Source organism: Grampus griseus (genome assembly GCF_964374135.1).
Source record: "Grampus griseus genome assembly, chromosome: X".
NCBI lineage: Eukaryota > Metazoa > Chordata > Mammalia > Artiodactyla > Delphinidae > Grampus > Grampus griseus.
In genome coordinates this window covers 81,120,509-81,147,996 of record NC_138999.1, presented here as the reverse complement: position 1 = coordinate 81,147,996, position 27,488 = coordinate 81,120,509, and positions in this window count along the sequence as shown.

The window sequence follows — 27,488 nt, the reverse complement described above, 5'->3', positions numbered from 1 at the left end:
AAATAAGTGTTAGATTTTTTTTTATAGAAGACTATGATTGGGAACCACCACCATAGTCATTTTCTTAAAGCTGTTGAAATGACAACAAAGACAATTTAAAAGCTTGTCTTTCCCCCCCCCCCATAATAATGGGTCTTAAAGATGATAAGAATGTGTAAGGAATAGTGCTTTCTGGTGGTGATAGGGCAAAATAGGATGTGGGTCTCTGTCACTTACAAGGAGTTCAGGTGTGACTATAAAGGAATAACTATGTTACTGGTACATTAGAGTCATAATTTTTATTGCCCATATAGAAGTAGAATGACTGGAAAAGCAAGATGTGTTCAATGCTTGATTTGTTTAATGATGTTAAAATTTTATAGATATACCCTTATAGCCATTTTAAAAAGGAAAATTGTTACAAGCTTTTAGAAAAACAAAATAAAGAATTTTGTATTATAAATCTGAAACTCTTTAGTATCACATCTACTTTTTTCAATTTTTTCAACAGATTGGTACTGAATGCTTAGTGTGTTGCCAGGCACTATCCTATGCAACTGGGATACAGCTGTGGACAAAACAGAAAAAAATAATTCACGTGTCTTGAAATTTAGAGGTTAATAAAGAATTCTGATATTAATCAAATAACTATTAAATTACAACTCCGATAACTTCTAGGGATAAATAATACACAGTGCATGGTGAATGTATAACAATAGGATGTCTAGTAGATCAAGTGATCAGAGAGAGCTTTCCTGAGTAAGTAATTTTTGAACTGAGATCATAAGAAGGAATAGTTAAATAATCTTGGAGTATGTCAGGAAAGACTAAAAGTCTTCCATGCAAGGGGAACATTATATAAAAATTCCATTAACAAGAAGGAGTGTGGTGACTTTGAAGAACTGAAAGAAAGTGAGTGTGGCTAAAATATTGAATGAAGGTGATTACAGTTCAAGATGAAGATGGAAAGATAGGCAGAGGTCAGAACATTCAAATTTTGTTAGATCATGTTATAGATTTTAGTAATTGTCCTAATGGGATAATATTTAAAATACTATTTAAGGGCTTTAAAGTACTGAAATATTTAAAGGAGCATGATAATGGGCGGTGGTGACATGAACAGGTTTGCATTTTGAAAAGATTACTCTAGCTAGCTTCAGAACCTGAATTAGCTTAGAAAAGGATAAAAATCTCTTTGTGGTTGCTTCAAATAAAGACAGTGGATATTGAAAAGAAAATGGATAGATATGAGAGACCAGAAATGAAATCAGTACCATTTATTGCTGGATTATATATGGGAAGTGAGGAGGAAGAAAATGTCAAGAATTAGTGCTAGGTTTTAATCTGGATGAATAGCGGTGCTATTTATTAGGGAGGGAACATTTGGAGAGGATCTGTTCCTGTGCTCCCCAGGCAGATGGTCGTTTGCTTATGAGTAAAATCTGGGGCCTTTTGAGTTTCAGGTCCTTTTTAGTTATCCAAATGTAAGTGCTAAAAAGGTAGTTGAATTATAAGGTCTGGAGTATCAGAAGAGAGTTCTGAGCTAGAGATATGATTTTGGGAGTCATGAATGATCCTTGATGCAAATAGAATGGATGTGATTTCCATGGGAAAAAATATAGAGTGAGAAGTAATGTACATAAATTTACTTAATGAATGCCAGCATTTAGTGACTAAATAGCAATGCTTGAGTCAACAATGAAACTTAAAGGAATAGCCATAAACGAACAAGGAAGATCAGGAAAGTATGTTAACATGAAAGCCAAGGAAGAGATAACTATTTTATAGTGTGATGTTCATAAATATCATTTATTATATATGTGATAGTCAAGATGTAACCAAGTAGATTATGTATTTTTATCAGTGGCTACCATGAGCCATTCTGAGAATTCTCTTTTTTGGTCTTAGTGATTGACTAAACCTCAAAGTTCAATCTACATAGTCTTATAATTAAATGAATCACAGTTTTGCTCAGGATAGTAACTTGTAGGGTCTCTAAGACTTACACAAGTAGTTTAGGTGTGACTATAAAGAAATAAGTAGTTTCCTTATAGTGTCTAAGTTACTGGTGCTTTAGAGTTATACTCTGTATGGCCCATAGAGAAATGGAATGACTAAAACCATTGACTAAATCATTCCGAACGCTGAATTTAGATCAATTAAATGAATCATATCACTCTTACATTTCCAGAAATTTATGCTTGTGCCAAAATATCATCAATTAACTGCAAGATATTAGGTCAGGACCACACTTACTCAATTCCTCCTCATATTATCTTTCTGATTACTTCACCCAATTGTTTTATTTATTTATTTATTTTTGTCCTCTCTTCAGGTTTGAGAAATTTCCACCAGCCACCACATACTCCCTATGGCCTCCTTCAGTTTCTCTTTTCAGACAGGTTCACCATCATATTACAGCTTCCTCATTTTTTTTTAATACCTAATAATCTAGTACCTAAAGTTTCAGAACCCATTGTTCTGAAACAAGCACAGCAATTTCTTTTAATTTTTAAAAGTTTTTTGTTGTTATTACAACAAATGTTTAAAATGGTTTTCGTTGTTATAAAATAATTATACACAGTAATTTTGTGATTTCTGCTTTTTTTTATTTAAGTTTTTCATTTGATACAGAAATTTCTCTATTTTTAATATTTTAGCCTGAAATGTTTTAAAGAAAAAGTGAACATTAGAACAAAAGTATGTCAACCATGTCTGCAATTGATAACTAGTGTAAGCACTCCCTTGTATGATATCATATTGGACTTAAATGAACTTACAATTCCTTAAAACTTAACTTGTTCATAAGTAGGGGGATGTATATATTACTAAATTTCCTTTTTATTGAAACATAAATAATGTGAGGTTATCTTTTTCATGTCTTTTGTAGACTTCTTAATTCACTCCCTAGGTTCTGGTAAAGTGTAAAATGGTTGTATATTTCTTTGAGTAGAAGTGATGGTTGAGTTCTGGACATTAACTCAATAGGCTTCCATTATGAGTCAGTGTGCTAGTAAGTTTTGTTATCTTTATGTAACTATTAGGAAGTTTACCAGCATATCCAGGAAGAATTCTCTTGCTTCCGGTTCCAAAGTCTCTAAATAATTTGAGATCAGAGACTATATCTTACTCATTTCATCAGTAAATAGAACATAGTACATACTTAATACAATATTTGCTAAACTGAACTGAAAGCTGTTAACTCCCTTGTTAGTCTTCACAGTAAATCCCTCTTACTGGTTTGAAAGATATCTCTAATTCAGAGCTCTTTTATAGTGCTGAGGTGATTGCCATACAGTAGATTGAGGAAATTATTAAGGCAAGTGTGGCTCAAGATCACCAGGAACGTCGAAGAAACTTCTTTCCCTATCCATAAAAGCACAAGTATTGCCACAATGAAAATATGCTTGAGATATTCAGCAGGAGAAATAGGAAGAAGAGACAGGCCTTGGTTTGAAACTTAGCTCCAAAATTGTACAAATTATACTTTTCAATCATGACTTCCTGATTGACAAACTGGAAGTAATTATACATTATTTTGACAATTGATAAAAACATTATACAAAACTCCAAGTACAGTAGCTAGCATAGAGTAACGTAAGCAATAATAGTCAATTCCCTTCCCTAGGATCAGATTGTCAGTTTCACTCTCTGCAATACAGTTACTTTCATTTATCTGTCTCCTTTACACTCCCCCTCCTCCATCTCACTATCTAGTCTTCTAGAATCGTATTGTTACTATTTTCCAATTACTTTAAGTTAATGAAGAAAAGCATCTGTATTCTCTACCCAGAATTTCAATATTATATGTTTTCATCAATAGGGACAAAAAGTTGACAATTGGTCTCAGTAGTCTTTTGAGTTTATCCAAAATCTTCTAAAATCCAGAAAGGCATGTTCACATCTATTGATACTCCTTTGTGTTCAAAATGAGAGTTTAGTAAAGACCTTTAAGAAGATAGAAGTAATTTTAAAGTGGATGTTGACTCACACTTCTCTTCTTTGTATTAAAAATATCTAGCTTTTCTAACAAGTCATAGTAGATTTTATCATTCTGAGCTATATACTCTTTCTTCTTATAAGAGTATCTATAGGATCTATGTCTATTGCCATGGGTATTGCAATGCCTCCTGAGGGAGGAGTCTATTTACTCACCTTGTTGATGTTTGACCAAGAAATGTGAGCAGACATGATGTATAACTAGTTGCTTTTAAAGCCATTGAATGTTTTTGCCAGATCAGTTTTTTTTTTTTCCATTTGCCATAATGACATGTTATCAAAGCATTTTCCAGATAGGGGCTTATCAGGCAGACTGAGTGATGGAAAAAAGAAATGGGAGTCAGAGTTACAGCTGACCTACAACTAACATAAAATGTGAACAAAAATTAACTTCTGTTGTGATAAGCTCCTGGGAAGTTAGTGTTGTTTGTTACCACAGCAAAGCTGACTAATATATATATTAATATTTAAGGTGCTAACATCACAAAACACTTAATATATATGTCATTATTTTGGGGATCAAGTCATGGGTAGAAAGGAAATTATCTTCAGAGACTGGAAAAATAGCAGCTCATATATGCAATGACAAATATTTTTATAAAAGTGTCACATGTGGGCTTCCCTGGTGGCGCAGTTGTTGAGAGTCCGCCTGCCGATGCAGGGGATACGGGTTTGTGCCCCGGTCCGGAAGGATCCCACGTGCTGCGGAGCAGCTGGGCCCGTGAACCATGGCTGCTGGGCCTGTGCGTCCGGAGCCTGTGCTCCGCAACAGGAGAGGCCACAACAGTGAGAGGCCCGGGTACCACAAAAAAAAAAAAGAAAGAAAGAAAAGAAAAAAGTGTCTCCTGTGATAACTTGGAAGGCAAATAATTATCTAATAAACCTGTTTTAGATGAAGAAGTGGAAAACAGAATGTTGGATTCATTATTTGATTGTTTGGTGCTATAATTTGACAAGGTATTATAAGAAAGAATTAATAAAAATAACAAACAAACAAGCAAAAGAACAACCAGGTACTTTATAAGCAGAAAGCAAAAAGAGAGAAAGGTACAACTGCTCCTAATATCAAACTGGAAAATGAAAAAAATTAATAAGAAATGCTTTGAGCAAGAAAAGCCAATTAAGACAGTTAAGATTCAGCTTCTATCAAGGACCAAATCAAGGACAGGCATGGTCACATGTTTTGTTAAAAACCTCTGAACAGATTTAGGTGATTCTCAGTAAATCCTTTAAATTGTATTAAATAGCTCAGGGAAAACAGACTAAGAGAGTGGTTTCACTAAAGTGTAATAAATTCAAATTACCTGTAAGTCTAATAAAGGGGCATAATTTGAAAAGAATTGTGCATGTAGCTATTGGCATATTAAACTGACTAGAGTGAAATAGGAGAACATATTTTCCATGTTCTCTTCAGATGTGGCTAAGGAGAATCATGGAAAAGGAATTACTTTCCATAGGGTAGAACTAAGCGATGGAGAAAACTTGACTGCAAAGCTCCTCCCAAAAAGTGGAACTGGAGTGTAATCAAGAAACAATTCTTATCTACAATCGTTTTTCCAGCAGGTTTTACAATTCCTACTGTCCAGTGAGTTACTACAGTTTATGTGTTTTCACTTTGAGATGTGAGTGTCACTGATTCATCATTGTATGTTAGGTGTTTGGAAGACTGTGAAACTTGTCTTTAATTCTACTTCTTGAACTTAGAAAAAAACCTGATGTAGAGACCATTCCAAAATCTCAAACTTTCATTTTGATGCCATGATTTGGTGAGAGTTTTGAATGCCTTCTTGGGAAAGAGTGAGTTTATTTACATTCAGGAAGAAGGAAAGTGAATATTTGTGACTAAGAGGGTGGAATGTAATAGAGAATATATTTTCTCAACTGTTCAATCTATTTACTTTTCTTTCCAGTAAGAGAGTTCATACATTCCTAATTGTTGACATTTGACTTACAGTGCTTCCTATGGCCTCATTTCCCAACACATTGACATTGAGCTTGGCCATATGATTTGCTGTGCCCAATCGAATATGAGTCAATTTGACTTCTGAGCAGAAACTTTAAGTGCCGTCTGCCAGATTATTGTTCTTTCCCCTTTGCCACAAGCATATCATGTTCTAGAACATGTCACAGATCGGGGCTATTCCTTTTGTCTGGGTACTGAATGAAGGCGTATGGAACAAAGCTATGGCTGGCCCATAGCTGTATAAAATGTGAGGGAGGAATAAACATTTGATGTAAGATACAGATTTGGGGGCTGTTTATTAATATAAAAATGACTTATTTTAAATCTCCAATGAATGCAGAAATACCTTCAGATATATACCAAAAGGCACTGGGAAAATGTATGACTGACTGAATGAATAATATGAGAAGGGAGAAAATTTATTTTCATTCAGTGGGGAGTAACTGTTTAGTGAGAGAGATACACTGATTGAATTATACTATCTTGGAGTGAGAGTAGCTTGTGAATATGAGAAAACAATTTCTTAATTTCTAAACTATTGCTGATAATATTATATTGAATTGGCTAAGTCTTTGAACACCCACAATGTCACAGCTTTTAGACAGAGATGGTTACCTGGCTGAAAGACAACCAATATATTGCCTGACCTACAGAATATGATTTGATCTCTTAGAAAAAAAAATTTGTCCACCTGTGGTATAGTGTTTAAATGAACTAGCCAAGTCATCTTTATAGAGGAGTTTAAATATGATACAGAAAGAGTATTGGTTATCTAGTAGGGGGAGCAAAAGTGGAAGGACAGAAAGAAAGCAGTAGGTGGAAATATTGAAGCTATAAAAGTCATGAAGAAGAAAAAACTTTGAATAAGTAGAAGTCAAGAAGATTTATAGATTATAAAGTGAGGTAGTTGATTGGTAGCAACAAAAGAGTAAAAGATCAATAAAACATGGCTGTTAAAAATAGGAGGGAAATTAACAAGATAACCTAGCAATTAGATCTGTTTTAAACACTGACCAAACTCCAAATTCCCATCTATTTAAGGTCTGTATTCTATTCTTCCATGAGGCCTAGCTATATGTATTTGACTAAATTGTGTGAGGCATGGCACTGGGATTAAGAATACATGCTTCTCTTATTTTCTATGTCTTAAAAATAAAGTAATAATTACTTAAAGTAACCTCTACTTTTTGCAAACAAGGGTCCAACAAAATGTATAGATTTTTATGCCACTTATATTAATTGAATCTAGAAAATTTTGACAAATATGTGGAAATCAGATCACATCATCTCTCTGCTTAAAAATTTTCCATTGTTTCTCATCATATTTAGAATAAAATTTAAATTCCAATCATGACATAAGTATGGCCATATATCTAGTTTTTCCAGTAGAGTCCTGGTTTATGCCTGTTGTTCCACATAATTGTAATAGCTTTCTCTTTCATTCTCAAAATTGTTTGGGGGCTTCCCTGATGGTGCAGTGGCTGAGAATCCACCTTCCAAAGCAGGGGACATGGGTTTGTGCCCCGGTCCGGGAAGATCCCACATGCTGCGGAACAGCTGGTCCCATGAGCCATGGCCGCTGAGCCTGTTCTCTGCAACAGGAGAGGCCACAACAGTGAGAGGCCCGTGTACTGCAAAAAAAAAAAAAAAAAAGTGTTTGGGTTTACATAGTGGGTAAGATCCTTGATACTGGTCTTGGAAATGATTTTTTTTTTTTTCAGATTTGACAGCAAAGAAAAGGCAAAAAGAGCAAAAAATAACAAGTGGGACTGCATCAAACTAGAAAGCATTTGGAGACCTCCCTGGTGGTCGAGTGGGTAAGACTCCGTGCTCCCAGTGCAAGGGGCCTGGGTTCAATCCCTGGTCAGGGAACTAGATCCTGCATGCATGCAGCAACTAAGAAGTCTGCATGCCACAACTAAGAGTCCACATGCCACACTGAGAAATCCACATGATGCAACTAAAAAAGATCTCACAGGCTGCAATTGAAGATCCCACATGCTGCAACTAAAGATGCCATGTGCCACAACTAAGACCTGACACAGCCACGTAAATAAATAAATAAATAAATATTTTGAAAAAAGAAGGTATATGCAAAGGAAACAATCAACAAAATGAAAAGACAACCTACAGAATGGGAGAAATATTTGCAAAGCCTATATCTGATAAGGGGTTAATATCCAAAATGTATAAAGGACTCATACAATTCAATATTTAAAAAAAATCTGATTAAAAAGTGGGCAGAGGAACTGGAAACGCATTTTCCAAAAGAAAACATACAGATGACCAACAGGTATATGAAAAGATGTTCAACATCACTAATCATCAGGGAAATGCAAATCAAAACCACAGCGAGATATCTCCTGACACCTATTAGAATGGCTATCATCAAAAAGACAAGAGATAACAAGTGTTGGCAAAGATGTGGAGAAAAGGAAACACTTGTGCACTGTTGATGGGAAATTAAACTGGTGCAACCACTATGGAAAACAGTATGGAGATTCCTCAGGAAATTAAAAATAGAACTACCATATGATCCACCAATCCCACTTCTGGGTGTATATTTAAAGGAAATGAAAATAGGATCTTGAAAAAATATCTGTATCTCCATGTTCATTGCAGCATTATTTACAATAGCCAAGAAATGACAAAAAACTAAGTGTCTGTTAATAGGTTAATAGATAGAATTATATATATTATTCAGACATGAGAAAAAGAAATCCTGCCTCTTGCAACAACATGGATGGACCTTGAGGAAACTATGTTAACTGAAATAAGTTAGAGAATGACAAATACTGTATGATGTTACTTATATGTGGAGTCTAAAAAAGCCAAATACAGAGAAACTGTGTAGAGTGGTGTTTACCAGGGGTGGGGTTGAGGAAAATGGAGAGATACTGGTCAAAATACACAAACTTCTAGTTATAAGATTAACAAATTCTGGGGATCTAATGTACAACATGGTGGATATAGCTAATAATACTGTATTATATACTTGAAAGTTGCTAAGAGAGTTGATCTTAAATGTTCTCACAACAAAAAAGAAATGGTAATTATGTGACGGTTTGGAGGTGTTAGCTAATGTTATTGTGGCAATCATTTTGCAGTATATAAATATATCAGGGGAATTTGAGAAGATGGCGGAAGAGTAAAACGTGGAGATCATCTTCCTCCCCACAGATACATCAGAAATACATATACACGTGGAACTTCTCCTATAGAACACCCACTGAAAGCTGGCAGAAGACCTCAGACCTCCCAAAAGGCAAGAAACTCCCCATGTACCTGGGTAGGGCAAAAGAAAAAAGAAAAAACAGAGAAAAAAGAATAGGGACGGGACCTTCACCAGTGGGAGGGAGCTGTGAAGGAGGAAAGGTTTCCACACACTAGAAGCCCCTTCGCGGGCAGAGACTGTGGGAGCAGAAGGGGAAGCTTCAGAGCACAGCAACAAGGAGGAGAGCACAGCAACAAGGCTGTGGAGGGCAAAGCGTACAGATTCCCGCAGAGAGGATCGGTGCCTACCAGCACTCACCAGCCCGAGAGACTTGTCTGCTCACCTGCTGGGATGGGTGGGGGCTGGGAGCTGAGGCTCGCGCTTCAGTCAGACACGGGGAGAGGACTGGGGTTGGTGCACGAACACAGCCTAAAAGGGTTAGTGCACCATGGCTACCCGGGAGGAAGTCCGGGAAAAGTCTGGAGCTGCCTAAGAGACAAGAGACTTTTTCCTGCCTCTTTGTTTCCTGGTGCATGGGGAGAGGGGATTACGAGCGCTGCTTAAAGGAGCTCCAGAGATGGGCGTGAGCCACGGCTATCAGCGTGGACCCCAGAGACGGGCATGAGATGCTAAGGCTGCTGCTGCAGCCACCAAGAAGTCTGTGTGCAAGCACACGACACTATCCCCACCTCCCCTCCCAGGAGCCTGTTCAGCCCACCACTGCCAGTGTCCCGTGATCCAGGGACAACTTCCCTGGGAGAATGCACAGCGCGCCTCAGGCTGGTGCAACGTCACGCTGGCCTCTGCCGCCACAAGCTCGCCCTGCATCCATACCACTCCCTCCACCCGGCCTGAGTGAGCCAGAGTCTCCAAATCAGCTGCTCCTTTAACCCTGTCCTGTCTGACCGAAGAAGAGACGTGCTCAGGTGACCTGCATGCAGAGGCGCGGCCAAATCCAAAGCTGAACCCCAGGAGCTGTGCAAACAAAGAAGAGAAAGGGAAATTACTCCCAGCACCCTCAGAAGCAGTGAGCGGATTAAAGGTCCACTATCAACTTGATGTACCCTGCAGGTCTGGAATACCTGAATAGAAAATGAATCACCCCAAGTTGAGGAGGTGGACTTTGGGAGCAAGATATATTATTTTTTCCCGTTTTCCTCTTTTTGTGAGTGTGTATATTTCTGTGAGAGATTTTGTCTGTATAGCTTTGCTTTCACAATTTGTCCTAGGTTTCTGTCAATCTGGTATATTTTTCGTATTTTATCATTTTATTTTTTTTTACTTAAAACATTTTTTTTCTTAATAATTATTTTTTATTTTAATAAATTTAATTTTATTTTATCCTCTTTCTTTCTACTTTGTCTCCCTTTGATTCTGAGCCGTGTGGAGGACACGCTCTTGGTGCTCCAGCCAGGCATCAGTGTTGTGCCACTGGGGTGGGAGAGGCAACTTCAGGACACTGGTCCACAAGAGACCTCCCAGCTCCATGTAATATCAAAGGGTGAAAATCTCACAGAGATCTCCATCTCAACACCAAGACCCAGCTTCACTCAACGAGTGGCAAGCTACAGTGCTGGACACCTTATGCCAAACAACTAGCAAAAGAGGAACACAGCCCCATCCATTAACAGACAGGCTGCCTAAAATCATAATAAGGCAATCGAGACCCCAAAACACAGCACCAGACATGGACCTGCCCACCAGAAAGACAAGATCCAGCCTCAGCCACCAGAACACAGGCACTAGTCACCTCCACCAGGAAACTTACACAACCAACTAAACCAAACTTAGCCACTGGGGAGGGACAACAAAAACAACAGGAACTACGAACGTGCAGCCTGCAAAAATGAGACCCCAAACACAGTAAGATAAGCAAAATGAAAAGACAGGAAAACACACAGCAGATGAAGGAGCAAGGTAAAAACCCACCAGACCTAACAAATAAAGAGAAAATAGGCAGTCTACCTGAAAAAGAATTCAGAATAATAATACTAAATATGATCCAAAATCTTGGAAATAGAATAGACAAAATGCAAGAAACATTTAACAAGGACCTAGAAGAACTAAAGGGGAAACAAGCAATGATGAACATCACAATAAATGAAATTAAAAATATTCTAGACGGGATCAGTAGCAGAATAACTGAGGCAGAAGAACGGATAAGTGACCTGGAAGATAAAATAGTGGAAATAAATACTGCAGAGCAGAATAAAGAAAGAAGAATGAAAAGAACTGAGGACCATCTCAGAGACATCTGGAACAACATTTAACACACCAACATTTGAATTATAGGGGTCCCAGAAGAAGAAGAGAAAAAGAAAGGGAATGAGAAAATATTTGAAGAGATTATAGTTGAAAACTTCCCTAATAGGGAAAGGAAATATTTAATCAAGTCCAGGAAGCACAGAGAGTCCCATACAGGATAAATCCAAGGAGAAATATGCCAAGAAAAAAATGAATCAAACTGTCAAAAATTAAATACAAAGAAAGCATACTAAATGCAGCAAGAGAAAAACAACAAATAACACACAAGGAATCCCCATAAGGTTAACAGCTGATCTTTCAGCAGAAACTCTGCAAGCCAGGAGGCAGTGGCAGGACATATTTAAAGTGATGAAGGAGAAAAAACCTACAACCAAGATTACTCTACCCAGCAAGGATCTCATACAGATTTGATGAAGAAATTAAAACCTTTACAGACACGCAAAAGCTGAGAGAGTTCAGTACCACCAAACCAGCTTTACAACAATTGCTAAAGGAACTTCTATAGGCAAGAAACACAAGAGAAATAAAAGACCTACAATAATAAACCCAAAACAATTAAGAAAATGGGAATAGGAACATACATATCGATAATTACCTTAAATGTAAATAGATTAAATGCTCCCACCAAAAGACACAGACTGGCTGAATGGATACAAAAACAAGACCCATATATATGCTGTCTACAAGAGACCTACTTCAGACCTAGGGACACACACAGACTGAAAGTGAGGGGATGGAAAAAGATATTCCATGCAAATGGAAATCAGAAGAAATCTGGAGTAAAAATTCTCATATCAGAAAAAATAGACTTTAAAATAAAAACTATTACACGAGACAAAGAAGGACACTACATAATGATCAAGGGATCGATCCAAGAAGAAGATATAATAATTGTAAATATTTATGCACCCAACATAGGAACACCTCAATACATAAGGCAAATTCTAACAGCCATAAAAGTGGAAATCGGTTATAAAGCAGAAACTAACACACCATTGTAAAGCAATTATACCCCAATAAAGATGTTAAAAAAAAAAAAGTGGAAATCGACAGTAACATGATCATAGTAGGGGAATTTAACACCCCACTTTCATCAATGGACAGATCATCCAAAATGAAAATAAGTACGGAAACACAAGCTTTAAATGATATATTAAACAACATGGACTTAATTGATATTTATAGGACATTCCATCCAAAAACAACAGAATACACATTTTTCTCAAGTGCTCATGGAACATTCTCCAGGATAGATCATATCTTCGGTCACCAATCTAGCTTTGGTAAATTTAAGAAAATTGAAATCATATGAAGTATCTTTTCTGATCACAATGCTATGAGACTAGATATCAGTTACAGGAAAAGATGTGTAAAAAATACAAACACATGGAGGCTAAGCAATACACTAGTTAACAACGAAGTGATCACTGAAGAAATCAAAGAGGAAATCAAAAAAATACCTAGAAACAAACAACAATGGAGGTATGATGACCCAAAACCTACGGGATGCAGCAAAAACAGTTCTTAGAGGGAAGTTTATAGCAATACAATCCTACCTTAAGAAACAGGAAACATCTCGAATAAACATCCTAACGTTGCACCTAAAGCAATTAGAGAAAGAAGAACAAAAAAACCCAAAGTAAGCAGAAGGAAAGAAATCATACAGATCAGCTCAGAAATAAATAAAAAATAAATGAAGGAAATGATAGCAAATATCAATAAAACTAAAAGCTGGTTCTTCAAGAAGATAAACAAAATTGACAAACTGTTAGCCAGACTCATCAAGAGAAAACGCAGAAGGCTCAAATCAATAGAATTAGAAATGAAAAAGGAGAAGTAACAACTGACACTCCAGAAATACATAGAATCATGAGAGATCACTACAAGCAACTCTGTGCCAATAAACTGGACAACTAGGAAGAAATGGACAAATTCTTAGAAATGCACAACCTGCTGCGAATGAACCAGGAGGAAATAGAAAACAGGAACAGAACAATCACACGCAATGAAATTGAAACTGTGATTAAAAATCTTCCAGCAAACAAAGGCCAAGGACCAGATGGCTTCACAGGAGAATTCTATCCAACATTTAGAATAGAGCTAAAACCTATCCTTCTCAAACACTTCCAGAATAGAGCAGAGGGAGGAACACTCCCAAACTCGTTCTGTGAGGCCACCATCACACTGATACCAAAACCGACAAAAATGTCACAAAGAAAGAAAACTAGAGGCCAATATCACTGATGAACATAGATGCAAAAATCCTCACCAAAATACTAGCAAACAGAATCTAACAGCACATTAAAAGGATCATAAACCATGATCAAGTGGGGTTTATTCCAGGAATGCAAGGATTCTTCAATATACACAAATCAATCAATGTTATACACCATATTAACAAATTGAAGGAGAAAAACCATGTGATCATCTCAATAGATGCAGAGAAAACTTTTGACAAAATTCAACACCGATTTATGATAAAAACCCTACAGAAAGTAAGCATAGAGGGAACTTTCCTCAACATAATAAAGGCCATATATGACAAACCCACAGCCAGCATCGTCCTCAATGGTGAAAATCTGAAACCATTTCCACTAAGATCAGGAAGAAGACAAGGTTGCTCACTCTCACCACTCTTATTCAACATAGTTTTGGAAATTTTAGCCACAGCAATCAGAGAAATAAAAGGAATCCAAATTGGAAAAGAAGAAGTAAAGCTGTCACTGTTTGCAGATGACATGATCCTATACATAGAGAATCCTAAAGATGCTACTAGAAAATTACTAGAGCTAATCAATGAATTTGGTAAAGTAGCAGGATACAAAATTAATGCGCCAAAATCTATGGCATTCTTATACACTAATTCCAAAATAACTGAAAGTGAAATCAAGAAAACACTCCCTTTTGCCATTGCAACAAAAATAATAAAATATCTAGGAATAAACCTACCTAAGGAGACAAAAAAACTGTATGCAGAAAATTATTAGACACTGATGAAAAATATTAAAGGACTCACAAGCAGATGGAGAAATACACCATGTTCTTTGATTGGAAGAATCAACATTGTGAAAATGACTCTACTACCCAAAGCAATCTACAGATTCAATGCAATCCCTATCAAACTACCACTGGCATTTTTCACAGAACTAGAACAAAAATTTCACAATTTGTATGGCAACACAAAAAGCTCGAATAGCCAAAGCAATCTTGAGAACGAAAAACGGAGCTGGAGGAATCAGGCTCCCTGACTTCAGACTATACTGCAAAGCTACAGTAATCAACACAGTATGGTACTGCCACAGAAACAGAAATATAGATCAATGGAACATTATGGAAAGCCCAGAGATAAACCCACGCACATATGGCTACCTTATTGTTGGTAATGGAGGCCAGAATATACAGTGGAGAAAAGACAGTGTCTTCAATATATGGTTCTGGGAAAACTGGACTGGTACATGTAAAAGTATGAAATTACAACACTCCCTAACCCCATACACAAAAATAAACTCAAAATGGATTAAAGACCTAAATGTAAGGGCAGAAAGTTTCAACCTCTTAGAGGAAATCCTATGCAGAACACTGTATGACATAAATCACAGCAAGATCCTTTTTGACACACGTCCTAAAGAAATGGAAATAAAGTCAAAAATAAACAAATGGGACTTAATGAAACTTAAAAGCTTTTGCACAGCAAAGGAAACCCTAAACAAGACCAAAAGACAACCCTCAGAATGGGAGAATATATTTGCCAATGAAACAACTGATAAAGGATTAATCTCCAAAATTTACAAGCCGCTCGTGCAGCTCAATAACAGAAAATCAAACAACTCAATCCAAAAATGGGCAGAAGACCTAAATAGACATTTCTCCAAAGAAGATACACCGATTGCCAACAAACACATGAAAGAATGCTCAACATCATTAATCATTAGAGAAATGCAAAGCAAAACTACAATGAGATATCATCTCACACCAGTCAGAATGGCCATCATCAAAAGATCTAGAAACAATAAACACTGGAGAGGGTGTGGATAAAAGGGAACACTCTTGCACTGTTGATGGGAATGTAAATTGATACAGCCACTATGGAGAAGAGTATGGGTGTTCCTTAAAAAATTACAAATAGAACTACCATACGACCCAGCAATCCTGCTACTGGGGATTTACCGTGAGAAAACCATAATTCAAAAAGAGTCATGTACCAAAATGTTTATTGCAGCTCTCTTTACAATCACCAGGACATGGAAGCAAGCTAAGTATCCATCAACAAATGAATGGATAAAGAAGATATGGCACATATATACAATGGAATATTACTCAGCCATAAAAAGAAACGAAATTGAGTTATTTGTAGTGAGGTGGATGGACCTACAATCTGCCATACAGAGTAAAGTAAGTCAGAAAGAGAAAACCAAATAGCGTATGCTAACACATATATATGGAATCTCAGAAAAAATAATTTAAAAAAACGTCATGAAGAACCTAGTGATAATATGGAATAAAGACACAGATCTACTAGAGCATGGACATACATACACTTCCAAACTTAAAATAGATAGCTAGTGGGAAGCAGCCTCATAGTACAGGGAGATCAGCTTTGTGGTTTGTGACCACCTAGAGGTTTGTGATAGGGAGGGTGGGAGGGAGGGACACACAAGAGGGAAGAGATATGGGAACATATGTATATGTGTAACTGATTCATTTTGCTATAAAGCAGAAACTAACACACCATTGTAAAGCAATTATACTCCAATAAAGATGTTAAAAAAAGAGAGAGAATATTCAATAAGAAATGTTGACAAGTTGAAGATTTAGTTTTCCTTTTACTAAGAAATAAAGTTAAGCATAAGTAAAAAAAAATAAATAGAATAAAATAAAGTAGTTTCGTGACTCATGAAAAAATAAAAAATTAATGTATCAAATCGATTTGTTGTACACCTTAAATTTACACAGTGCTCTATGTCAGTTATATCTCAATAATGCTGAGGAAAAAGAGTCAATCAGTAACAGAGATTAGAAAAATGATTGCCAGGGTCTTGGGTAGGGAAAAGTATGGAGAGGTTGGTAAAAAGGTACAAACTTTCAGCTATAAATTGAATAAGGTCATAGGAGCTAATGTAAAACGTGGTGACTATAGTTGATTACACTATATTTTTTAATGAAATTAGCTTAGACAGTAGAACTCAAATATTCTCACCAAAGAAAAAAATATATATATAGGTAAGGTGATGGATGTGTTAATTAGATGAGAGAATCCTTTCACAATGTATATGTACATAAATTCACCATGATATACCATTTAAATATCTTACAATTTTATGTATCAATTTTACCTCAATAAAGCTGAAATTTTTACAAAAGCGATTGGATTTAGATGATAAGTTATATGGTTGACAAACCTGTAATACTCTCCATGATTTGGCCCCTCTATTACATCTCTGACCAAATCATCTGTCACTCTCTACTTTTTATGCACAATCTTTCAGTCAAACCAATCTTCTTTCTACTGCAATATATTTCAAGTTTGTTTCCATTTCAGTACCTTCATACTTTCTGCCTGGAATATTCAGCAATCAGATCTTCACCAAGGCTGATAACTTCTAGTCATTCAGATCTTAGTTCAAGTGTCACCTTAGGACTACATTCTCTGATTGCCCAATTTAATATAACCCCCTTCCAATATCCTTTCTAATGATACCCTATTTTTCCTTCATTACACTTATCCTAAATTGCAATTAAATATCTATTTGCTTGATTAGCTTCTGATTCCTCATTAGACCACAAATCCTGTGGGGGGTGGTGGAATGAATTTTTGGCTCACTTTCATATATCCAGTGTTAATCTGTTTTTCTAAAACGCTATTTCAGCTCCAGCTTTTGTTTGTCTGCTCTTTGATGCCCAGGAGTCAGAGTATCCTTCTTAAATATTCTAAAATCTCTCAACCTGGCTAAGTCTGTACTATGTGAATTTTCCTTTTCTCTTCTCAACCTTAGTCAGAATCTGTACTATTTTGAGTCGTGGCCCCTAGTCTAAATCTGATTTAATTTTTAAAGAAGATACTTGTATTTTCAGAGATTCTTAATACCAATGAGTCTGTACTATTTTGGAGTATTTGAGAAAATATTATAATATTTTCTAGATTCTAGCATTCTTCACTTATTCTGTCAGGGATTAGAATATTTAAAATCAGCATTGTAGCTCAAATAGTTTGCCTTCCCTATCAACAACCAAGACAATGCTTCACATTTTTATATTCCTTTATAAGCGTACTGGGTATTTTAAAATAACTTTCATTCATTGTTAATAAAGGGAAAATTAAAGAAAAAAATACTAATAATTTCATTGCCCAGTTGAATTTTGACAAAAAAAGTTAAACACATGCTTTATGTATACATAGTTGAAAAAATCAAACTGTACACAGAAGTACAAAATTGAAAATAAGAGCCCCTCTTCTCTCCCAAGTAAAAAATAAAATAGCTTGTTGTATTCCTTTCAGAAAAATATATTTAAAGTATATGTGTATGAAATACCTTAAGTTTTACTTGGGATTATCTAAACTTGGAGAAAGAGAAAATATTAATGTTAAGCAATTGTCAGCTTGTGCACTGAGAAGTTTTATTCAGGGTATTATTATTGGAAAATTTCTCAAATTCATACTACATTTAGGGTACAAAAAGCAAGCACGCTTTGCTCTAAAATTACAGATGACTCTTAATTTTATTACAAAGTTGACTTCTACTTGTAGCAACGTGAGTCTCAGTTCATAATCTTGGGTGGGCCAAGACTGTTATTCTATTTCAGTATCAACTGAATTTTCATTTTGGATACCAATTCTACCAGGTGTCAAAACCTTCTTAAAGACAAATAAGTATAATCTTAATACAAGATTTTCTCAGTCAATTAAAGGTGCTATTTCTCCTCCTATTCTCTTTTATTTCTTCTAAGTTTAGGAGCCACAATAGTGCCAAAATAATCCAACCGGATAGGCAAAGTTGGTCATATATCAACATTTGTCCTCCTATCTGCTCCCTAGTTGGCCTCCATATAGGTGCTAACATCATCTTCCTCATCTTAACTACAAGGTATCTGACATCAGATGCTTCTCTGTACCATACTCATGATGCTCTGTCTCATGAGAAAACATTCAGCTACTCTCCATAACATGCACTCTGCAAGGCTCACTCAGGCCCAACTGTAAGGACACAAGTGGCCATCTCTATTACTCCAGAGCCATCCTGGATGTGGAACTCTGTAAGACTTGTTGCTGCTTTAACCTTGAAGACATACCATATCTATATTCTCATACTTACCCCCCTCAAAACTATCTGTGGATTCTATGATTTACCTCACCTCACTGTGACTCATACTGGGGCAAGGGCAGGGAATAGGACTCCTTCTCTCTGACACAACACCATCTAAGATGTTGCTTTCAGGTTTTCTCTTTCCTCTCTTTAGGCTGGATGATTTTTAGCTGGGGTGTGTGAATGGTAACTAGTACCACTTCCTTTATTGTCTACAACCCCTCCCACCAATAGACTTTATTTTAAATAAGTGTCTGGTGTATATGTTACTTCATCACTTACAGCATGCAGATGGGTTAAGGAGAACTGAACCAGGCTCTCTGTAAGTTATTTCTGCCAGTCCAGAAGTCATTCTGCAAAGGAACTTTTTAAGATTTCCCCACACATCACCATATTTATTTCTCAAATCTAATCTGGTTGATAAATAGTAGCTGTATTCCACTCTTTCAGATGAAGAAAATAAGGAATAGAAGAGATTAAGTTTCTCAAGGTCATAGAGCCAGTAAGTAGTATTCATTTATTCATTCACTGCATTTTAAATAAGAGCCACCTGCTGTATGTCAGATACTACACTACATATTCTACTATATGAAATGTAGACTTAAATTTTCTGACTACAAAACCAGTCTTCTTTAAACTATATCACAAGCATCAACTCACCTTCATCTTAGGGTAGGCAACTGAAAAACTCCATTGGAGGGACATTCAGCACAGAGGTGGATATATAAAAGTGAAAATCAGATCTCTATGTGCATAATACCCTCCATGTGTTTGTTATATGCAATCCCTCATATGTCTAAAATGAAATGTCATAGGTATGTGTATATATATATATATAAACTATAATTTACATTATGTAGAGCTTTTCTATATTCTGATTTCAATTAAACTTTCCTTTAAAAATGTGCTTACTTTTACTTCAAAATATGTTATTCTTTTTTAAAAAAAGTTTGTAAAAGCACTTATGAATACCTCCCCCCATCAATCAGCCTTAAAATGTCTTTATGTACAAAATCATCCAAGGTGTGGAAACAGTTAAGCAAATAAACTTTTGAAAGAGTAATATTTACTTATTTGTTTAATGAGTAATCACAATCCATTTTAACAGTTATTTAACTTCCAGAAGTACGTTTTATTTATTTATTTTAGGACACAAAAGAGTTTTGATTCTAAATTGCTTTGGAGGAATCATGTGGGCACTGCCATTCAGAGATAAGCAATGATTTCATTTGGGTGACACTGCCTTTTTAAATGCAGATAAATTCCTGTTAAGAAATACCTTAATCTTAAGTGTATTTCCCTTCCAGACTTTGACTCTCAGCTCTACCAATTAACAGCTGTGAACACTTGGGCAAGTTCCTTAACCTCTCTAAGTCTCTATTTCCCCAGGTCTATTATTATATCCCCCATCAATCTCATAGTGTTATTTTGAGAATTAAGTGTCATGATACATATAAACATTTTCAGCATGGTGACAGAATGGCACATAGAAAGCACTAATGAAATTTTTATTATCATTATTAATTCATGCCCTTATACAGGGGATTGATCAAGATGGCAGAGTAGGAAGACATGGAACTCACGTCCCCCCATGAACACATTGAAAATACACTACACCTAGAACAATTCTTACTTACACCTAATTGGAAACTGGCCGAAAGACTCCTGTACAACCATGGTTGTAAGAAAGATACACACATAGTCAAGCAGGAAGGGCAGAAAAGTGATTGGGTTGGAATCTGTGCCCCTGGGAGGAGACTCAGAAGCAGGGCAGAAAGGGCACATTAAAACAGTGAGGCTGGCTGACTCACTTCCTATGACTGCCTCGGGTTGCAACCCAGCCTGAGCCTAACAAAGGCTCCAGCCTCACTTACTCCATGTCACAGCACAGCAATGGATCTAGGGATGCCACAAAGTGGGAGAAAACTGGACAAAGGGACACAAAGGCAACCTGGTCCTGGGGCAGAGTTTGGGTTGGGCAGCAGCAGCCATTTTTGGTGGTTACTCAGACAGCACATAAGAAGCAGCCCATATCTCTGATAGCAGCTGCACCACCACCACTCACACTATGATATATGCCAAGAGTTCATGCAGGCACTGCCTGCCCTGCAGTGTGTTTCCACAGCAAGGTAGGGGTGGCAGAGGCTGTGGGGAGTGATTGGCTGTGATGCACAGTGGGGACTTGGACCCCCTCACAGAGCTAGGAAAACGATTGCTGGCACCTTCATGGGCAGTATATCTGAGAGAGTTTAGAATTTTGTCTGCTGCATAGGCTCCCCCTTGCTTTGGTGTCTCCCCCCTCTGGGGCAAGGGTCCTGATGCTGGGGGACTGAAATTACATGCTTAAAGGAAATAAGGCCAGCTCAGGCCCAACCATGAGGGGTTCTGCTCCAGCAACTTGGGATCAGACCCCACCTCCAATGGGGTGGTGACTGCCACTGAGCAGAGAGGAACTCCCGCCTCACACTGAATTCCAGCTCTAGACCCACCATCTCCAGCCTGACCCCCCTACCAAGGTGGCAGCTGCCAGTACATCCTGAGGAAAGAGGTGATTTGCATCCACATCAAACCGAGCTCTACCACCAACGATACTGGGTACACGTACTCTTTATAGGAACACACACGTAAGAACACCCCTTCAAGACCACAGTAGGTAACTGGTTCACATAATTTCATAGAGACAGAGAAAGTTAAGCAAAATGAAAATGTAGAGGAACTGGTCTCAATTGGAAGAGAAAGAGAGAACCCCTGAAAAAATAAATAATGAAACAGAAGTAAACAATTTACCAGGCAAAGAATTCAAAGCATTGGTAATAAAAATGTTAACTGAATTAGAAAAAAAATAGATGAACACAGTGAGAATTTTAATGAGGAATTAGAAAATATAAAAAAAGGAGCCAATCAGAAATGAAGACTTCAATAACTGAAATTAAACACACACACACACACACACACACACACACACACACACACACACACACTATAAGGAATGAAGAGCAAACTAAGTGATACAGAAGAACACATAAGTGATCTGGAAGATAGAACGATGGAAATCGCCCAATCAAAACAGCAAAAAGAAAAACAATTTAAAAAAAGAAAACAATTTAAGAGATCTCTAAAACAACATTAAGTATATCAACATTCGTATTTTAGGGGTCCCAGAAGGAGAAGAGAGAAAAGGGTATTTTTGCAGATTATACCCCATTATAGGTTATTAAAAGATAATGGTTATGACTCTCTATGCTTTACGGTATATGCTTGCGGCTCATCTATTTTATACATAGTATCAATAGTTTGTATCTCTTAATTCCATATCCCTAATTTGTGCCTCCCACACTTCCCTTTCCCCTTTGGTAACCACAAGTTTGTTTACTATATTTGTGAATCAGTTTCTATCTTGCAATATATATATTTGGTTTTATTTCATACAGTATTTGTCTTTCTCACTCTGACTTATTTCACTAAGCCCAATATTCTCTAGGTCCATCATGTTGCTACAAATGAAAATATTTCATTCTATTTATGGTTGAACAATATTCCATTTTGTATATATACCACATCTTCTTAATCCAATTATCTGTTGATGGACACTTGGTTTCTGGCCATGTCTTAAAAGAAATGGAAAGATATCCTGTGCTCTTGAAGTGGAAGAATTAATATTGTTAAAATTACAATACTACCCAAAGCAATCTACAGTTTTAATGCAATCTTTATCAAAATACCCATAACATTTTTCACAGGACTAGAACAAATAATCCTAAAGTTCATATGGAACCACAAAAAATTCAGTTGCCAAAACAATCGTGAGGAAAAAGAAAAAAAGAAAAAATCAAAGCTGGAGGTATAATGTTCCCTGACTCCAGACTATACTACAAAGCTGGAGTAATCAAAACAGTGTGGTACTGGTACAAAAACAGACACATAGGTCAATGAAACAGAATAGAGAGCCCAGTATTAAACCCTTGTACCTATGGTCAATTAATCTATGACAAAGGAGGCAAGATTATACAATGGAGAAAGGACAGTCACTTCAATAAGTGGTGCTGGGAAAACTGGACAGCTACATGTCAAAGAATGACATTAGAACACACCCTCACACCATACACAAAAGTAAATTCAAAATGAATTAAATAACTAAATGTAAAAATGGAAACCATAAAACTCCTAGAAGAGAACACAGGCAGAAAACTCTTTGAGAGTCATAGGAATATTTCTTTTATCTGTATTCTAAGACAAAATAAATAAAAGCAAAAATAAAGAAATGGAACCTAATTAAACTTAAAAACTTTTGCACAGCAAAGAAAACCATTAACAAATGAAAAGACAACCTAATGAATGGAGAAAATGTTTGCAAAGGATCTGATTGACAAGGGGTTAATATTCAAAAATACAAACAGCTCATACAACTCATTATCAAAAAGACAAACACTCCAATCACATAATTGGCAGAAGACCTAAATAGACATTTTTCCAAACACAAAAAGATGGTTAATAGGCACATGAAGAGATGCTTAACATCGTTAATTGCTAGAGAAATGCAAATCAAAACAACAATGAGAAATGACTTCAAACTTCTTAGAATGGCTATCATTAAAACATCTACAAATAACAAATGTTGGAGAGGATGTGGAGAAAAGGGAACCCTTGTGCACTTGTGCATTCCCACCAATGTAAAATTGTGCAGCCACTATGGAAAACAGTATGGAAGTTCCTCAAAAACTAAAAATAGAACTACCATATGATTCAGCAGTTTCACTCCTGGGTATGTATCTGGAGAAAACAAAACCACTAATTCAAAAAGATACACACACCCAAATGTTCATAGCAGCACTATTTACAATAGCCAAGACATGGAAGCAACCCAAGTCCATCAACAGACGACTGACTCAGAAGATGTGAGATATATATACATACACACACATACACATACATACACAAAGGACTACTACTCAGCCATAAAAAAGAATAAATTTTTGCCATTTGCAACAACATGAATGGACCTGGTGGGTATTATGCTAAGTGAATTAAGTCAGAGAGAGAAAGACAAATACTGTATGATGTCACTTATATGAGGGATCTAAAAAATAAAACCAAAAAATATATATATTGCAAAACAGAAACAGACTCACAGATATAGAAAATAAACTAGTGGTTACCAGAGAGGAGAGGGAGAGTGGAGGGACAAGACAGGAATATGGGATTAAGAGATACAAACTACTACATATAAAATAGATAAGCAACAAGGATGTATTGTACAGCAAAGAGAATTATAGCCATTATCTAGTAATAACTTTTAAAGAGGTATAATCTATAAAAATACTGAACCACTATGCTGTATCCCTGAAACTAATATAATATTGTAAATCAATTATATTTCAATAAAAAGCTGCATGCTCTTGAAATAAAAGATGTTTCTATGGACTATTTTATTGACAAACTAGGTGCACTTGTTAAGAACACAAAGGTTCGATTCATGTGGTTAACTATGCTTGTCCTGGACTCACCACTTACTACTTGTGTGACTTTAAGCAAATTAACTAATTTCTTTGTTCCTTAGTTTTCTCTATTATAAAATGAGAATAAAAGAGTGCCTTCCTTATAGGATATTCTGAAGATTAAATTAAATAACTTGTAAAGCAAAAAGCATATCTAAAAATCTCCTCAGATCTTTAATCTACTAATATGTGTTCTGACTCTCCAAGAGAAGGGCTAGGTAATGTAGTATTTCCCAAACCTATGGACCAAAAAACTTCTTTACCAAAAGAATATCTCTTTGAAAAAAAAAATGGCAAGGACTTATATATACTACCAAATGTAAAATAGATAGCTAGTGGGAAGCAGCCACATAGCATAGGGAGATCAGCTCAGTGCTTTGTGACCACCTAGAGGGGTGGGACAGGGAGGGTGGGTGGGAGATGCAAGAGGGAGGAGATATGGGGATATACGTATAGGTATAGCTGATTCACTTTGTTATAAAGCAGAAACTAACACACCATTGGAAAGCAATTATACTCCAATAAAGGTGTTAAAAAAAAGAATATCTCTTTGAAAATCACTTTTAGTAAAAAAGCATGTTTTCTTGTTTCCTAGCTAAGAAACTAAGGAACCATGAAATTGCTTCATACTAAAAAAAAATGCATTTAAGGTAAAGGAATTCAGGAAAAGACATCAGGGGACATAATTAGAATTCTGCTATAATCAGAAGATAATCTTAGTTCCTATGGACTCCAAAAAGTGAGGGCATTACTTGTTAGAGATTCTGTGTGAACTAAAAGGTCAAGACAGTCCTGAACTCCTACACAAAAAGGAATCTGAGGCTCCAGAATCATTATCAGTTGATTTGTGTATTGACTAGCTGCTATGTGTTCAAACTTTGGTGGAGGGTGGTGCCCAACATTATAAGACATGGTACTTTGCCTTAGAAATGCTGGACACTTAGGAAACAGATAACAATGAATGACTATATGAAGTCTAACATAAAGCTCTATAGTAAGTGTTATTTCTGAGAACTAAAGTAGACTGAAGTGATTTGGGCAGATGAAGGAAGAAGAATTGTTAAAGCCACAACAAATGGTTAGAAGTCAATTAGAGGGGCAAGATAATGAACATCCAAAAGAGAAGAATGACATGGGTGAACATTCTAAGGTACAAGTTTGCATGGCAGTCATTCTTTCAGCAAATATTTTTTAATATTTAATATGTGTCATGCACTGTGCTAGATTCAATAATACAAAATTACAGGCTTCCGGGAAGATGGTGGAAGAGTAAGACGCAGAGATCATGTTCCTCCCCACAGATACACCAGAAATATATCTACACGTGGAACAACTCCTACAGAACACCTACTGAACGCTGGCAGAAGACCTCAGACCTCCAAAAAGCAAGAAACTCCCCACGTACCTGGGTAGGGCAAAAGAAAAAAAGAAAAAAAATAGAGACAAAAGGAAAGGGATGGGACCTTCACCAGTGGGAGGGAGCTGTGAAGGAGGAAAGGTTACCACACACTAGGAAGCCCCTTCATGGGTGGAGACTGTGGGTGGTGGAGGGGGAAAGCATCGGAGCCATGGAGGAGAGCACAGCAACAGTGGTGTGGAGGGAAAAGCGGAGAGATTCCCGCACAGAGGATCAGGGCCGACAGGAACTCACCAGCCCAAGAGGCTTGTCTGCTCACCCGTTGGGGCAGGCGGGGCTGGGAGTTGAGGCTCGGGCTTCGGTCGGAGCACAGGGAGAGGACTGGGGTTGGCGGCGTGAACACAGCCTGTAGGGGGTTAGTGCACCACGGCTAGCCGGGAGGGAATCCGGGGAAAAGTCTGGACCTGCCGAAGAGGCAAGAGACTTTTTCTTCCCTCTTTGTTTCCTGGTGCACGAGGAGAGGGGATTAAGAGCGCTGCTTAAAGGAGCTCCAGAGACGGGCGCGAGCCGAGGCTAAAAGCGCATGCCCCAGAGACGGGCATGAGATGCTAAGGCTGCTTCTGCTGCCACCAAGAAGCCTGTGTGCAAGCACAGGTTACTATCCACAGCTCCCTTCTGGGGAGGCTGTGCAGCCCGCCACTGCCAGGGTCCCAGGATCCAGGGACAACTTCCTCGGGAGAACGCAAGTCACACCTCAAGCTGGTGCAACGTCATGCTGGCCTCTGCCGCCGCAGGCTCGCCCCGCACTCCGTGCCCCTCCCTCCCCCCCGGCCTGAGTGAGCCAGAGCCCCCGAATCAGCGGCTCGTTTAACCCCGTCCTATCTGAGCGAAGAACAGATGCCCTCCTGCGACCTACATGAAGAGGCAGGGCCAAATCCAAAGCTGAGCCCCTAGGAGCTGTGGGAACAAAGAAGAGAAAGGGAAATCACTCCCAGCAGCCTCAGAAGCAGTGGATTAACACTCCACAATCAACTTGATGTCTGTGGAATACATGAACAGACAACAAATCATCCCAAATTGAGGAGGTGGACTTTGAGAGCAAGATATATGCTGTATAGCTTTGCTTCCACCATTTGACCTAGGGTTCTATCCATCCATTTTTTTTGTCTTTTTTTAATTTAATTTAATTTTATTTTTTTTCTTAATAATTATTTTTTTATTTAAATAACTTTATTATACTTTATTTTATCTTCTTTCTTTATTTTTTCTCCTTCCTTCCCTCCTTCCTTCCTTCCTTTCTCCCTCCCTCCCTGCCTCCCTCCCTCCCTCCCTTCTTTCTTTCTTTCTTTCTTTCCTTCTACTTCTACTAATTCTTTCTTTCTACTTTTTCTTCCTTTTATTCTGAGCCGTGTGGATGAAAGGTACTTGGTGCTGCAAGTGCTGTGCCTCTGAGGCGGGAGAGCCAAATTCAGGACACTGGTCAACAAGAGACCTCCCAGTTCAACAAAATATCAAACAGCAAAAATCTCCCAGAGATCTCCATCTCAACACCAACACCCAGCTTCACTCAACGAGCAGCAAGCTACAGTGCTGGACATCCTATGCCAAACAGCTGGCAAGACAAGAACACAGCCCCACCCATTAGCAGAGAGGCTGCCTAAAATCATAATAAGTCCACAGACACCCCAAAACACACCAACAGACGTGGAGCTGCCCACCAGAAAAATGAGATCCAGCCTCATCCATCAGAACACAGGCACTAGTCCCTGCACCAGGAAGCCTACACAACCCACTGAACCAACCTTAGCCACTGGGGACAGACACCAAAAACAACGGGAACGATGAGCCTGCAGCCTGCAAAAAGGAGACCCCAAACACAGTAAGATAAGCAAAATGAGAAGACAGAAAAACACAC